General features: G+C 40.1%; 1 protein-coding gene across 1 annotated transcript in view; it reads left to right on the forward strand.

The window, feature by feature from the left end:
- DGLUCY (D-glutamate cyclase) overlaps positions 1–14,421 on the forward strand; it is a 53,450-nt gene that overhangs the window by 31,623 nt on the left and 7,406 nt on the right.

Raw genomic sequence — 14,421 nt, forward strand, 5'->3', positions numbered from 1 at the left:
ACAAAAATTGAGGGAATTTGTTGCTAGGAAACCTATCTTATAGGAAATGTTAAAAGAAATTCTACAGAGAGAAGGAAAATTATATTGGTCAGAAACTCATATATAAGAAAGGAAGAGCATTGGAGAATGAATAAATGAAGGTAAAATTAAAGTTTTTGTTTGTCTTATTGACCTACCAGATAACAGTTTGTTCAAAACAATAATGGCAATAATACATTCAATAATATGTGCTTATGTGTATATATGGGCTTATACATACATATTATATATGTGTGTGTGAAATGAATGACAGCAATGATACGAGGGATGGGAGGGAGGAATTAGGAATATTTTGTTGTTATAACATGCTTGAGCTACCTGTGAAGTGCTTATTTGAAAGTGGACCTAGATTCATTGTAAATGTATACTTCAAACTTTAGGGCAACCACTAAAAAAAGTTTGTTTTTTTTTTCAAGTATTATCAATATGCTAAGAAAAAAGAGCATCATATAAAGTGCTCAGTTAAAACCACGAAAGTCAGAAAAAATGTGAAGGGCAAAATAGGAAAAAGAACAAAGGCAACAAATAGAAAATAGTAACAAGTAGTAGTTATGTTACTTGTAATAAATATGGTAGATAGTAATCCAGTCATATCGATGATCACCTTAAACATCAATGGTCTAAATTAAAAGACAGATTGTCAGAGTGGATCAAAAAGCAAGACCCAAATATGGTTGTCTCAAGAAACCCACTTTATTTATTTATTTATTTATTTATTGGCTGCATTGGGTCTCCGTTGCTGCATGCGGGCTTTCTCTAGTTTCAGGGGGCAGGGGCTACTCTTCATTGTGGTGTGCCGGCTGCTCATTGCGGTGGCTTCTCTTGCTGCGGATCATGGGCTCTAGGCATGTGGGCTTCAGTAGTTGTGGTACAAGGGCTGAATAGTTGTGGCTTGCACACTCTAGAGCACAGACTCAGTAGTTGTGGTGCATGGGCTCAGTAGCTCCACAGCATGTGGGATCTTCCCGGACCAGGGATCGAACCCATGTCCCCTGCATTGGCAGGCAGATTCTTGACTACTGCACCACCAGGGAAGTCCAAGAAACCCAGTTTAAATATAAAGAAATGTATAGATTAACAGTAAAGGGATGGAGAAAGTTACACCATGTTAACACTAGTCAAAAGAAAGTAGGAGTAGCTATATAAATTACATACATAGCTGACTTCAGAACAGTTCTGGAAAGCTACCAGGGTTAAAGCGGGCATCACATAATGATAAAGGGGTAAATACTTAAAGAAATTGTAGCAATTTTAAACGTGCATACTCCTAAAGTGTCAAAATATGTGAGGCAAAAACTGATAGACTTGCAAGGAAGAATAGATGAATCCACTATTATAGTTGGAGACTTTAACACACTCTCTCAGAAATGGACAAATCCAGCAGGCAGAAAATCAGTAACGGCATGGTTGAACTCAGCAACACCATCAATCAACTGTATATAATGGACATCTTATGGCCTGCTTCATCCAACAGCAATAGCTTATGCTTTCTTCTCAAGCTTACATGGAACATTCACCAAGATAGATTACAATTCTGGACCATAAATACCACCTTAACAAATTTGAAAGAATAGAAATTACAACATGTCTGCTCTCAGATCACTGTGGAATCAAAGTAGAAATCACAAACAGAAAGATGGATGGAAAAATCCCCAAATACTTGGAGATTAAACAACACTCTTCTAAATAACACGAGTCAAAGAAGAAATCTGAAGAGAAATTGTAAAATATTTTGAACTCAACGAAAATACAACTTTTCAAAATTTGTGGGATGTGGTGAAAGCAAGGAAATTTATTACATCGAATATGTATATTCAAAAAGAAGAAAAACCTAAAATCAATAATCTAAGTATTCACCTTAAGAAACTAGGAAATGAAGAGAAAATTAAATCCAAAGAAGGAAATAAATAACATCAATTAAAGCAGAAATCAATGAAGTTGAAAACAGAAAATCAATAGAGAAAATTAACAAAACCAAAAGCTGCTCCTTTGAAAAGATCAACAAAATTGATAAGCCTCTAGCCAGGCTAACTAATTAAAAAAAGAGAGAGAGAAAAGACACAAATTACTAAAAATGAGTGAGGGCATATCACTACAGATTCCATGGAAATTAAAAGGGTAATAAAGGAGTGCTATGAATAACTCTGTGCCCATAAATTTGATTAAAAATGACATACTTAGGTATAAATCTAATAAAATATGTACAGAATTTATATGAAGAAAACTGCAGAACTCTGATGAAAGATATCAAAGAAGTAAATAAAGAGATATGCCATGTTCGTGGATTGGAAGACTCAGCATTGTCAAGATGTTTGTTCTTCCCAACTTGATCTATAGAAACAATGTAATCCAAATCAAAACCCCAGCAAGTTATTTTGTGGATATCAACAAAATGATTCTAAAATATATATAGGAAGGGACTTCCCTGGTGGCACAGTGGTTAAGAATCTGCCTGACAATGCAGAGGACACAGGTTCAAGCCCTGGTCTGGGAAGATCCCAGATGCTGTGGAGCAACTAAGCCCGTGCACCACAACTACTGAGTCTGCACTCTAGAGCCTGTGAACCACAACTATTGAGCCCACTTGCCACAACTACTGAAGCCTGTGCACCACACCAAGAGAAGCCACTGCAATGGGAAGACCGTGCACCACAACAAAGAGTAGCCCCCACTCTCCACAACTAGAGAAAGCCCACGCACCAATGAAGATCCAACTCAGCCAATAAATAAATAAATAAATAAATAATTTTATTAAAAAAATACAATAAAATGTATAGAGAGAGGCAAAAGATCCAGAATAGCCAATATAATTTTGAAGAAGAAAAAAAGTTGGAGGACTAACACTACCTGGCTTCAAGGCTTACTATAAAGTTACAGCAATCATGACAGTGGGGTATTGGCAAAAGAATAGACAAATAGATCAACTGAACAGAATAGAGAGCCCAGAAATAGACCCATACAGATATAGTCAAATTATCTTTAACAAAGGAGCAAGGTAGTCTTTTCAACAAATAGTGCTGGAACAACTGGACATCCTTCACAAAAGTTAACGCAAAATGGATCACAGATCTAAATGTAAAATTCAAAACTGTAAAACTCCTAGAAGATAACATAGGAGAAAACGTAGACCTTAGGTACAGTGATGCCTTTCTAGATAAAACACCAAGGAATGATCCATGAAAGAAAGAATTGAAAAGTTGGGCTTTATTAAAATTAAACACTGCAGAGTGGCCAAGATAGCAGAATGGGAAGACTCTGAGCTCACCTCCTCCACTGGCACACCAAAATTACAACTATTTTCAGAGCAACTATCAATGAGAATGACATGAAGACTAGCAGAAAAGATCTTCTGTAATGAAAGATATAAAGAAAGAACCACACAATGTGATGGGAAAGGAGGTGAAGATGTGGTATAGCCAAGACTTATACTCAAATAGGCAACCCATAAATGGGGGAATAATTACAATTACAGAGCTTCTCCCCAAGGATCAAGGGGTCTGAGCCCCACACCAGGATCCCCAGCCTGGGGATTCTGCACTGGGAAGACCTCTTGAATGTTTGGCTTTGAAGGACAATGGGGCTTTCTTTCAGGAGAGCCAGAGGGCTGTAGGAAACAGAGACTCTGCTCTTAAAGGGAGCAAACAAAATATCACACACTCTGAGACCCAGGGCAGAAGCAGCAATTTGAAAGGATCCTGGATCAGACTCACTTGCTGATCTTGGAGAGCCTCCCAAATATACTCCAAAGCTACAGTAAGCAAAACAGTATGTTACTGTCACAAAAACAGACACATAGATGAATGGAACAGAATAGAGAGCTCAGAAGTGAACCCTCACTTGTATGGTCCATTAATTTATGATAAAAGAGGCAAAAATATACAATAGGGGAAAAACAGCCTTTACAATAAATGGTGTAAGGAAAATGGCAGCTATATGCAAAAGAATCAAAGTGGACTACTTTCTTACACCATATACAAAAATAAACTCAAAATGGATTAAAGGCTTAAATGTCTTCAAACCAAAAAACTTCTAGAAGAAAACATAGCCGGTACATTCTTTGACATAGTTTTAGCAATATTTTTTTGCATCTGTCTCCTCAGGGCAGGGAAACAAAAGCAAAAATAGATAAATGGGACTACATCAAACTAAAAAGTTTTTGCACAGCAAAGATAACTGTCAACAAAAGAAAAGACCGTCTACTGAATGGGAGAAAATATTTGTAAATGAGGTACTTGATAAGGGATTAATATCCAAAATATACAAAGAACTCATACAACTCATGATTAAAAAATGGGCAGAGGACCTGAATAGACATTTTTTTTGAAAGGAGATATACAGATGGCTAACAGGCACATGCAAAGATGCTCGACATCACTAATCATCAGGGAAATGTGAATCAAAACCACAGTGAGATATCACCTCACACCTGTCAGAGTGGCTATTATCAAAAAGACAACAAATAACAAGTGTTGGCGAGGCTGTGGAGAAAAGGCAACCCTGTACACTGTTGGTGGGAATGTGAATTGGTGTAGCCACTATGAAAACAGTATGGAGATTCCTCAAAAAATTAAAAACGGAACTACCATACAATCCAGCAATTCCACTCCTAGGTATTTATCCAAAGAAAACTAAAACACTAGTTAGAAAAGATATATGTTCATTGCAGCATTTTTTCAATTGTCAAGATATGGAAGCAACCTAAATGCCCATCAATAGATGAATGGATAAAGAAGATGTGGTGTATATATACAATGGAATATTACTCAGCCATAAAAAGAATGAAATCTTTTTATGGACGGTGGACTTAGAGGGGATTATGCTAAGTGAAATAAGTCAGACAGGGGAAAAATACTGTATGATTTCACTTATATGTGGAATCTAAAAAACAAAACAAATGAACACACATAACTGAACAGAAACAGAGTCATAGATACAGAGAACAAATAGGTGGTTGCCAGGGGGTCGGGGAGGAAAGAAATAGCTGAAGGAGATTAAGAACTACAAATTCCCAGTTACAAAATAAATGAGTCATGGGTAGGAAATGTACAGTGTGCAGAATATAGTCAATAATTATGTAATGTCTTTGTGTGGTGGCAGATATTAGCTAGACTTACTGTGCTGATCATTTTGAAATGTATAGAAATACAGAATCACAATGTTGTGTACCAGGAACGAACATAGTGTTGTAAGTCAATTATACTTCAAAAACAAACAACGAAACTGATGGAAAAAAAGATTAGATTTGTAGTTACCAGAGACAAGGGCGGGGGGTGGGGGGGGAATTGAATGAAGGTGGTCAAAAGGCACAAACTCCCAGTTATAAGATAAATAAGTACCAGGGATACAATGTACAACATGATAAAGATAATTAACACGACTGTATGTTATAAGTGAAGGCTGTTAAGAGTAAATCCTAAGAGTTCTCAGCACAAGGAAAAATTTTTTTCTATTTCTTTAATTTTGTATCTCTGTGAGATGCATGCTCAGTGAACTTGTAATCATTTCATGATGTTTGTGAGTCAAATCATTGTGCTTTACACCTTAAACTTATACAGTGCTGTATATCAATTATATCTCAATAAGACTGAAAGAAGGAAGTGTAAAACTTCTGCTCTGCAAAAGACAGTGTCAAGAGAATGAGAAGACAAGGCATAGACTTGAAGAAAACGTTCACAGAAGGCGTTTTTGATAAAAGGCTGTTACCCAAAATACACAAAGAACTCTTAAAACTCACCAATAATAAAATAAACAGCCCAGTTTTAAAATGGGCAAAAGACCTGAACAGATACCTCACCAAAGAAGATGCACAGATGGCAAGTAAGGGTATGAAAAGATGTTTAACATCTTATGTCTCTGGTCTCCATCCGGGATTAGCTTTTCGGCTGGGACACCCAGACAAACCCTACCCCTCAGGCCTCCCGAGCTTGACTGATGTCAGCAGGTCTATTATTTACTAGTCTCCTTTATCCTGGGGTCTTGGATCTCCGTGGAAGGGAACCTCTGGAGAATCTCTTTGGAAGTCTTCAGATTTCCTCAAGTTTATCTGCCGCCCAGAATATAGGTTCTCTGTATAAGTGATCAGATCTCAAGGGTTTGGCCAATTCCATCAATGATGTGATTTTAGCAGCAGGTGAAGTCCCCCAAAGAGAAAAGATGATATCAGTTGGCAGTGGGGAGAGAGGGGCTGTTGTTTAGAGTTAGAGTTTCAGATGAAAATCTGGTTTGTGGCTGACAGAGATAGAAAGGGCCCATCCAGTTAGTCTTGGGAGCTGCTGGGACCTGAAGACAGAGAATTTTGTCTGCTCCCTCAGCTCAGCAAAGACAAGAAAGGTCAAGGGCTCTGGAATCAGTAAGGAGATGGCAGCTCTTATTTCCAAGCCTCGCTCCCCTCACCCAGAAAGTGAGTCTCTGTGAGGATTAGAGAAAACCTTTGCAAAGTCATCTGGGCTGGGTGGTCACAGCAGATTTGCTGTTTTTCTTCCAGGAGGGGCGGTCAAGAGGGGGCAGTCGGCAGGCCATGGATCTCCCAAGGAGAGTGGATTTGGAGGCACAGAAGTCCTGCTGGCTCCTCCTTGGTCCTTGACATCAGGATGGTAGTAGCCCTGGGCTGGTCAGCAGCTTGTCAGGCCCAGCCACCGTCAGACAGGCATGACGGAAGTGAGAAGAGAAAAAAACCCCACAACAGGGTCCACAAGCCACTGGTGCCCCGGCCCTAAAGGTGTATTGTTCTGTCCTGTTTGGTGCCTATAGAAGCAAAGCTTGCAGTGGGACATCACAGGGGGCCTTCCAGGACAGGGCCTCTGCATATGGGCTCAAGACCAGTCCCTTTTCCTGGTCTTGGGGATCCTCTCAACCTCATCTCCCTGACCCCCACTATGTATCCCATGATCTAGCTATGCGTGATCTAGCCATGCTTGAACACAGCATGGCTTTCACTTTTTTAATTGAAAAGATGATGAAACAACAATATTATAGACATTCTCAAAAGGCGGGTAGTGAAGGGTGACGGAGGACAAAATTACTATTGTTTCATCATAACACAATGAGCATTTTTTCATTTTGTGTGTTGGCTTCTAATTCTCATACTCAATACATACCCACTTTTGGCTTTTGACTGACTTAGGAGTGATCTTCAAGCACATGAAGAAGTGATGCAACACAGAATGATGGAGGGACTTCCCTGGTTGTCCAGTGGTTAAGACTTCGCCTTCCAATGCAGGGGGTGTGGGTTTGGTCTCCGGTCATGGAGCTAAGATCCCACATGCCTCGGGGCCAAGAAAACAAAACATAAAACAGAAGCAATATTGTAACAAAATTCAATAAAGACCTTAAAAAATGGCCCACATCAAAAAAAACCCTTTAAAAACAAATAAACAAACAAACAGCTGGATGGAGCTGTTACCTAGCCCCTCTAATGATGGGCTTCCATGCAGCGTGAGGGATTCAGGTTAGCGGTAAAGAAGAGGTCTGGAATGGCTTCCTAGGGTTCTGGAATGCTCTTCTCTTCTAGTCACTAACAGTGCATAACCCAGATGGTTTAGAGCAATGGTTCTCAAACTTTAACTTGAATTAGAATCACCTGGAGGGTTTATTAAAACTCAGTTTGCATGAGATGAATTGGGAGATTGGGACTGCCGTATAAACATTACTAATAAGAAAAAAAATCAAAGTGTACACTTTAAATATATGCAGTTTATTGTATGTAAAAAGTATGCAGTTTATTGTATGTCAATTATGGCTCAATAAAATTTTTCAAAAAATTAAATTTTTAAAAAACCCTCATTTTTCTCCTCCACTCCCTTGCTGAGTTTCAATTAAGTAGGTCTAGGCTGGGACCCAAGAATCTGTGTTTCTAACAAGTTCCCAGGTACTACAGGTGCCACTGGTCCTGGGACCATTCTTTGAGTTTTGCTGCTTAGAGGCAGGGTGATGAACGTATTGGGGAGCAAAATTTGTGACCCCAGAATGTGTCTCCTTGGCATAAGGATTAATTTAGGATGATTTCTTAAAAATTTTTATTGGCGCACAGTTGATTCACAATGTTGTGTTTGTTTCAGGTATACAGAGATTGATAATTTTTTTAATATAAATTTATTTATTTATTTATTATTTGTTTGTTTATTTATTTTTATTGGCCGCGTTGGGTCTTCACTGCTGCACGCAGGCTTTCTCTAGTTGCAGCGAGCGGGGGCTACTCTTCGTTGCCGTGCGCAGGCTTCTCTTTGCAGTGGCTTCTCTTGTTGCAGAGCATGGACTCTAGGCACGCGGGCTTCAGTAGTTATGGCACTTGGGCTCTAGAGCACAGGCTCAGTAGTTGTGGCACACGGGCTTTGTTGCTCCGTGGCATGTGGGATCTTCCCAGACCAGGGCTTGAACCCGCGTCCCCTGCATTGGCAGGTGGATTCTTAACCACTGCACCACCAGGGAAGTCCCAGAGGGTGATGATTTTTAAGAAACAGAAGACTTGGGAGGTTTTTTTTTTTTAGCTCCGCCTTAACTGCATAAAGAATTGAGATAAAGGGCCTAATAGAGTCGTTGCCAGAGTAGAGCTATCACCAGAGGTGCCTGCAGAGAATACGGGCTGGGTGCAGCGGAGGAAACTCAGCATGGCCTAGACATCAGTGTCCACCCTTGTCCCGTTGTCTCTGCATGGCGCAGCAAACATTTATTTACCGAACATTTGCTTTTCCATCTCAGGTGAATTGCCCTCCTCCCTTTTGAAGTCCCAAACCAGTACTCCCAGCATCCTCTTTTGTCTTTAGCTGAGGATGGTATTTAAGATGAGGGCTTTGGCCATTTGGGTGAATTTTTCGGTTCTCCTGGGCCTCTCCCATGTATACACGTTATTAAACTTCTGTTTTATTTTCTCCTGTTTATCTAACTCATGTCAATTTAATTCTTATTCCAGCCAGAGGAACCTAGAAAGATAGAGGACAATTCCTTCCTCCCTGACAGTTGGCATAGCAGGAAGGATTCCGATTTACTTGCTGGATACTACTCGCCCTGAAGCTGCTGCAGCTAAGAGATCCTGGGACAACGGACAGAAGCTGGCAGATGGTAAGAGTTCTTACCTGTCAGTCAGTCTCCCAGATCTCTGCTTGCAGGGTCTATTGGAGTTGAGAGTGGTAGGAACCCTTGTTGCTTTTCTAAAGCTAGATTAACAGGAGAAATATTTGTGGATCTAGTTCCTTGGACCCAGAGACTCTTGTTTTGAAAACTGGTAAAGTACTCTGGGTTTGTTGATCCTTGTCCTCCCAAAGATGGTTATTGTTTTTCTTTATCTCTGTCTATTGTGTTGCTTGTCATGCGAAGGAAATTCCATAGGGTAGGGAATTCCACAGTCATAGGCCCTTAAGCTCCTTGTCCAGGCTGCCCCTGCAGACTGGTGAGTTTGCAAGTCTCACCAGACCAGTGTCTATTCAGGCAAACTACTGCTGTGAGTTAACATGCATGAGATAAGAGCTATTGCTAAGGAATGTCTTGGAAGTCACAGCTGTACCACTGGTGGGCACAGGCGGAGCATTTCAGGGCCATCAGGGCACTTACCCCCTCAAGAAGGCACTCAGGAAAGGCAAAGTTGGTCATGGAATGGGTTAGATCAATACTAGGTCACCTGTCAACCTTGAGAAAATTTCTGTACGACGAGGTACACTGTAAAATACCACACAATCCTCAACCCCACAGGGCAGTCCTCCTAGCTATTAGTTTGGCTCCAAGAAGCCCAAGACTTAGCTTAAAGCTGTTAATGTGCATATAAGAAAAAACAAAAACTGGATGAGTTTTTCCCTTGCATCTTATTATACATCTTGAAGAGCTTAGTTTGCTGACCAGTGAGAAAACTCTCTGGTCTCTGCCAGCAGAAAGATACACATACTGGTGTGCATGTTGCTGCCAGTCTGATAGACTGGGATTCTGAGCAGCTGGAGCCAGCTGGGTGAGAAGACCAGGTAACACCCTGGACTTGTGACTGGCACCTCATTGTCTGCCCATGCCAGCTCTCAGGGGAATTTGTTATAAGGGGTCCAGGCCAGAAGGGGCCTTTGTCATCTCAACCTTTGTTGCTTTGTTAACGACCCTACAAAGGTCTCTGCTTTCTCACACTATTTTGGGGAATGAAATTTCTGGATCTTGTGAGGGCTGTGTCCTTTACCTTCCTGTGGGATGTCTCTTTTGTCCATGGTTAAGGCATAAAAAGGCTTGTCGATTTGAGTTGCTGTTAAGATATTACTTCCTTGTCAATGGCCACATGATGGATCACTTGAATTGGAAAAACTTCTAAATTGTTGAATTATTTTAGAGAGCTCTTATCCTAAACAGCTGTTTTATTGGTACCTGTGGAAAGACCAAATTAAAAGATGGAAACAAAAAAATATATATAATGGCTAACCTTAAGAACTCCCTTAATTAAAAAACAAAACAAAACAAAGGTTTGAGAAGCCTTATCAAATGTGGTGTCTAAGTTTCACCTCCTGGGTCTTACAGATGCTAATAAAAACTTCCGGTTAGTTATCAAGAGAATGGGAAGAAACGAAAGGGAAAGTCAAGGTACTCTGCCCAAAAAGGTAGCAATTTTTTTTAAAATAAATTATTTATTTATTGGCTATGTTGGGCCTTGTGCGTGGGCTTTCTCTAGCAGCAGCGAGCAGGAGCTACTCTTCGATGCAGTGTGCAGGCTTCTTATTGCGGTGGCTTCTCTTGTTGTGGAGCATGGGCTCTAGGCACGTGGGCTTCAGTGTTGTGGCACATGGGCTCAGTAGTTATGGCACTTGGGCTCTAGCGCACAGGCTCAGTAGTTGTGGCACACGGATTTAGTTGCTCTGTGGCATGTGGGATCTTTCTGGACTAGGGGATCAAACCCGTGTCCCCTGCATTGGGAGGTGGATTCTTAACCACTGCGCCACCAGGGAAGTCCCAAGGTAGAAATTTTTAAAGGGTTATTAAGAAAGTAAATAATGCAAATATTGAAAGTTGCAGGAAAAAGAAGAATTCAAAAGGGAAGAATCATGGGACTTGTCCCAGCAGGATGGACATCTTCAGATGGCTATTAAGAAATGGGATAAGTAAAATGGACATTGATGGGATTAAAACAAAGATTTTTAATACAGCACTACCTAAGATTGGGTGGGCCATAGGGACCACCTTTGGTCCCTCAAATATTAAAGGGCCCCAAATAAGTTCGCTCTATTTACTCCAGTTTGGAGGAATTTTTAAAACTGGAAGGCAAAAATCACAATGAAAAACCTGACCAACAATCACTTGAGGCAACAATTAGGTCAATTAATCAAGTTAAAGACTGACAAAAGAGCCTGGGTCCTTGGCTCAGCCCCTCACTGAGGACCCAAAGCCTTTTACACAAGAGTGGATAGATGGCTGAGGGATGGAGAGAAATTTCTGGGATTCCTCGATGCTGGAACCTCACAAGCTATGGTACCAAAACCCATGGGTGGAACCCTGGCTCTAGCTGCGGCGAGATTGAGAAAAGTAAAAAGTAGAACAGTTGATAAGATTATAAAGGTTGGAATCTTTGAGGGGGTGTTATATGAAAAGGTTAAACAATGTTGCCTGAATGTTTTACCAGAATAGATGTTATGTCTGGCTGGGTGCAATTCTCCCACCCAGTATTGTAAGACTGAGACTTGTTGATGGGGTCCTAATGGAGGCTATGGTTAAAAGTATGACACCGCGCAGGGCCCTGTGGGGCTCCTGGGCACAAAGCCTTTCTGTGTCCCCCATTTCTTTGATTATAGGGAACAGCCTTTAGTCAGCCTCCATGACCTTCCCTGAGTTCCAATGGGCAGATTCAAGCAGTTGTTAATTAAGGAAGGGAGGAGATATGAGACCAGGGAAAAACAGTCAAGAGCAGCCTTGGGCCAAGGTCATTTCCCCAGCAGCAGATACACACCACAATATCTTTGAGCTGTTTTGCAGATACTGAAAACCTTTCCGGATAGAAGTTGACGATTAACGATGGACCATGAGATGCTGCCCACAAGCATGTAGACCCCAGACCAGCTGGACCTGAAGGTGGATGATGCTGACTCCTACTCACCATCAACCCATCAGAAGGATGCAGGACCGTTTAGTGCCTTGATCCTTATCCCATGCCCCTGACCACGAGCCCAGACTATAAGACCTCTCCCTGTTCCCCAGGGAGGGGGACACCGTTCTTGAGGCGCTAGCCTACTGTGTTCCCCCTTTGCCTGGCAAAATAATAAAGCTATCCTTTTCTACTTCACCCAAAACTCTCTCTCCGAGGTTTGATTCAGCACCGGTGTACAGAGAAGGTGAACTTTCGGCATCAGGTATAAGACTTGATGAAATTGAGGTGAAAGCTTATAAGAAAATGGGAATATTTGAATGGGCTTTATGTAAGGTGGTTATGTCTCTCTTGCTTGATTGTATTGTGGGGTTAGACCCTGTGTCTCACTGGGGAATGTTTCCACTGCTTGGTACTGTAGGACAGGGCATATAAATCCACCCTTTGGGCAATGTTAATTAAACATGCTAATAAAAGTGAGTAGGGTTGCCTGAGCCCACACAACGTGAGATGGAAACTGGAGGCTGATACTGGGGTCTTATAGGAGCAAGAGTGGAGGCTTTTTTGCCTCTTGGGTGAATTGGTCTGGGGTTGACTTGAGCAACTCCTAAAGATGGCCTTTATTGAATGCCCTGTGCAGACTTTTTCAAGGCATGATATATTGAACTCTGAACTCTGAAATCTTTTGATTTCCATTTTAATGGGAAATTTTCTCCCTTATATAAAGAAGCAAATTAAAGAAAATGTGGTTGGATGGGCAGATCAACCTTTTAATATCATTTAGGCAGTAGCCCAGTTCTTTGGGGAATTGAAAGCAACTGCAAATTGCTACAAAATCAGAAATGTAAGCACAGCCCACAGTCATCTGAGACTGAGCCCTATTAACTCAATCGGTAGAGCTGGGAGGGGCGGGTAAGGGAAGGGAAACAGGCCTTTTCAAAAGTGCTAATGCCTGGAAGTACTCCCTCACCCCAAAATTTAATTCACAGCCTCTTTAATTAAGATTATTTGTCAAGGACAGGGACTTCCCAGGTGGCGCAGTGGATAGGACTCCGAGCTCCCAATGCAGGGGGCCTGGGTTTGATCCCTGGTCAGGGAACTAGATCCCACATGCATGCCACAACTAAGAGTTTGCATGCCACAACTAAGAAGCCCATGTGCCGCAACTAAGAAGCCTACCTGCTGCAACTAAGACCAGGTACAACCAAATAAATATATAAATAAATATTTTTTAAAAAAAGATTATTTGTCAAGGACAAATACAAATCTTAAAAGTCTTTTCCACAAATAGTAAAAGCCTTTGCCATCTGAGTGGATAAATTTAACTTATTCCAACTATTACTTGTAAACTGGTGAGTTTTATATTGTTATACCTGATTCATGGCTAAAGTTTTAAAATGAGAGCTATGAGGTCTCTGGTTGTGTCAGTCTGTCTGTCTATGCATGTATGTTATAGATGGGGTATTTTCTACCTTCTGATGGTATTGCCAAAATTAATTTGTAGACGAGCTCTACTTAATTGGCTTAAAAGTAAGCACTTATGAATTAAATATTTCTAAATATAACAGACTAACCCAAATATTTTTCAAGTTCACATGATCTAAGATTAAGCTTTAGTAAATAAAAGCAAATTTAAAGTTACTGCTTTAATTAAAATAGGTATGTCTTTAGCATTATCAGCAATAAATATAAAACTTTTATTCTACCTGGGTTTACTAGTCAAATAAGTTCATGTTGTCTCTGTTACAAAGTTCATCAGCAAGAAAAGTAGCTTGGGATGATGGCTGACTCCATCTAATGTTTTCCATGAGTAATCTAAACATAATTGTTGGTAACAAATGATTTAGATGAATATAAATGGAATAAGACTTAAAAATAGCTTCCAAAAGCTTTTGGTAATTTAAAACTTAAGAGTTTTTCTAAATTCAATTGAATAATGGGAATGCATTCCCAAATAAGATAAAATACTGAAATATTAATTGCTAAACAAGTCTAAGTTTACCTACTTTTGTCTTCTTATTACAAAAAACCCAGAGACGTTTGGGTCTAATAGAAATATATCTTATACCACATTGAGAAAAAGAAAAATTATGCTATGAGGAAATGTATGTTTCCAGAAATGAATTATTTCTAATACATGTAAAAATACATTATACATTATGAAATGTATTTTAAAAATACTGATATAACAAACAGTTCACAATTGCTTACTTAGTTTTCACTAGAAATTAATATTTCTAAGGGTTAAGAATTCTAATTAATATACTATAAACTACTAAAATAAATAAGGAAAACATCTTCACATGTAAGGAAAATTTTTTAAAGATATAAGAAATGGGAATGCA

Source organism: Hippopotamus amphibius, chromosome 4 (assembly GCF_030028045.1).
Source record: "Hippopotamus amphibius kiboko isolate mHipAmp2 chromosome 4, mHipAmp2.hap2, whole genome shotgun sequence".
NCBI classification, from domain to species: Eukaryota; Metazoa; Chordata; class Mammalia; order Artiodactyla; family Hippopotamidae; genus Hippopotamus; species Hippopotamus amphibius.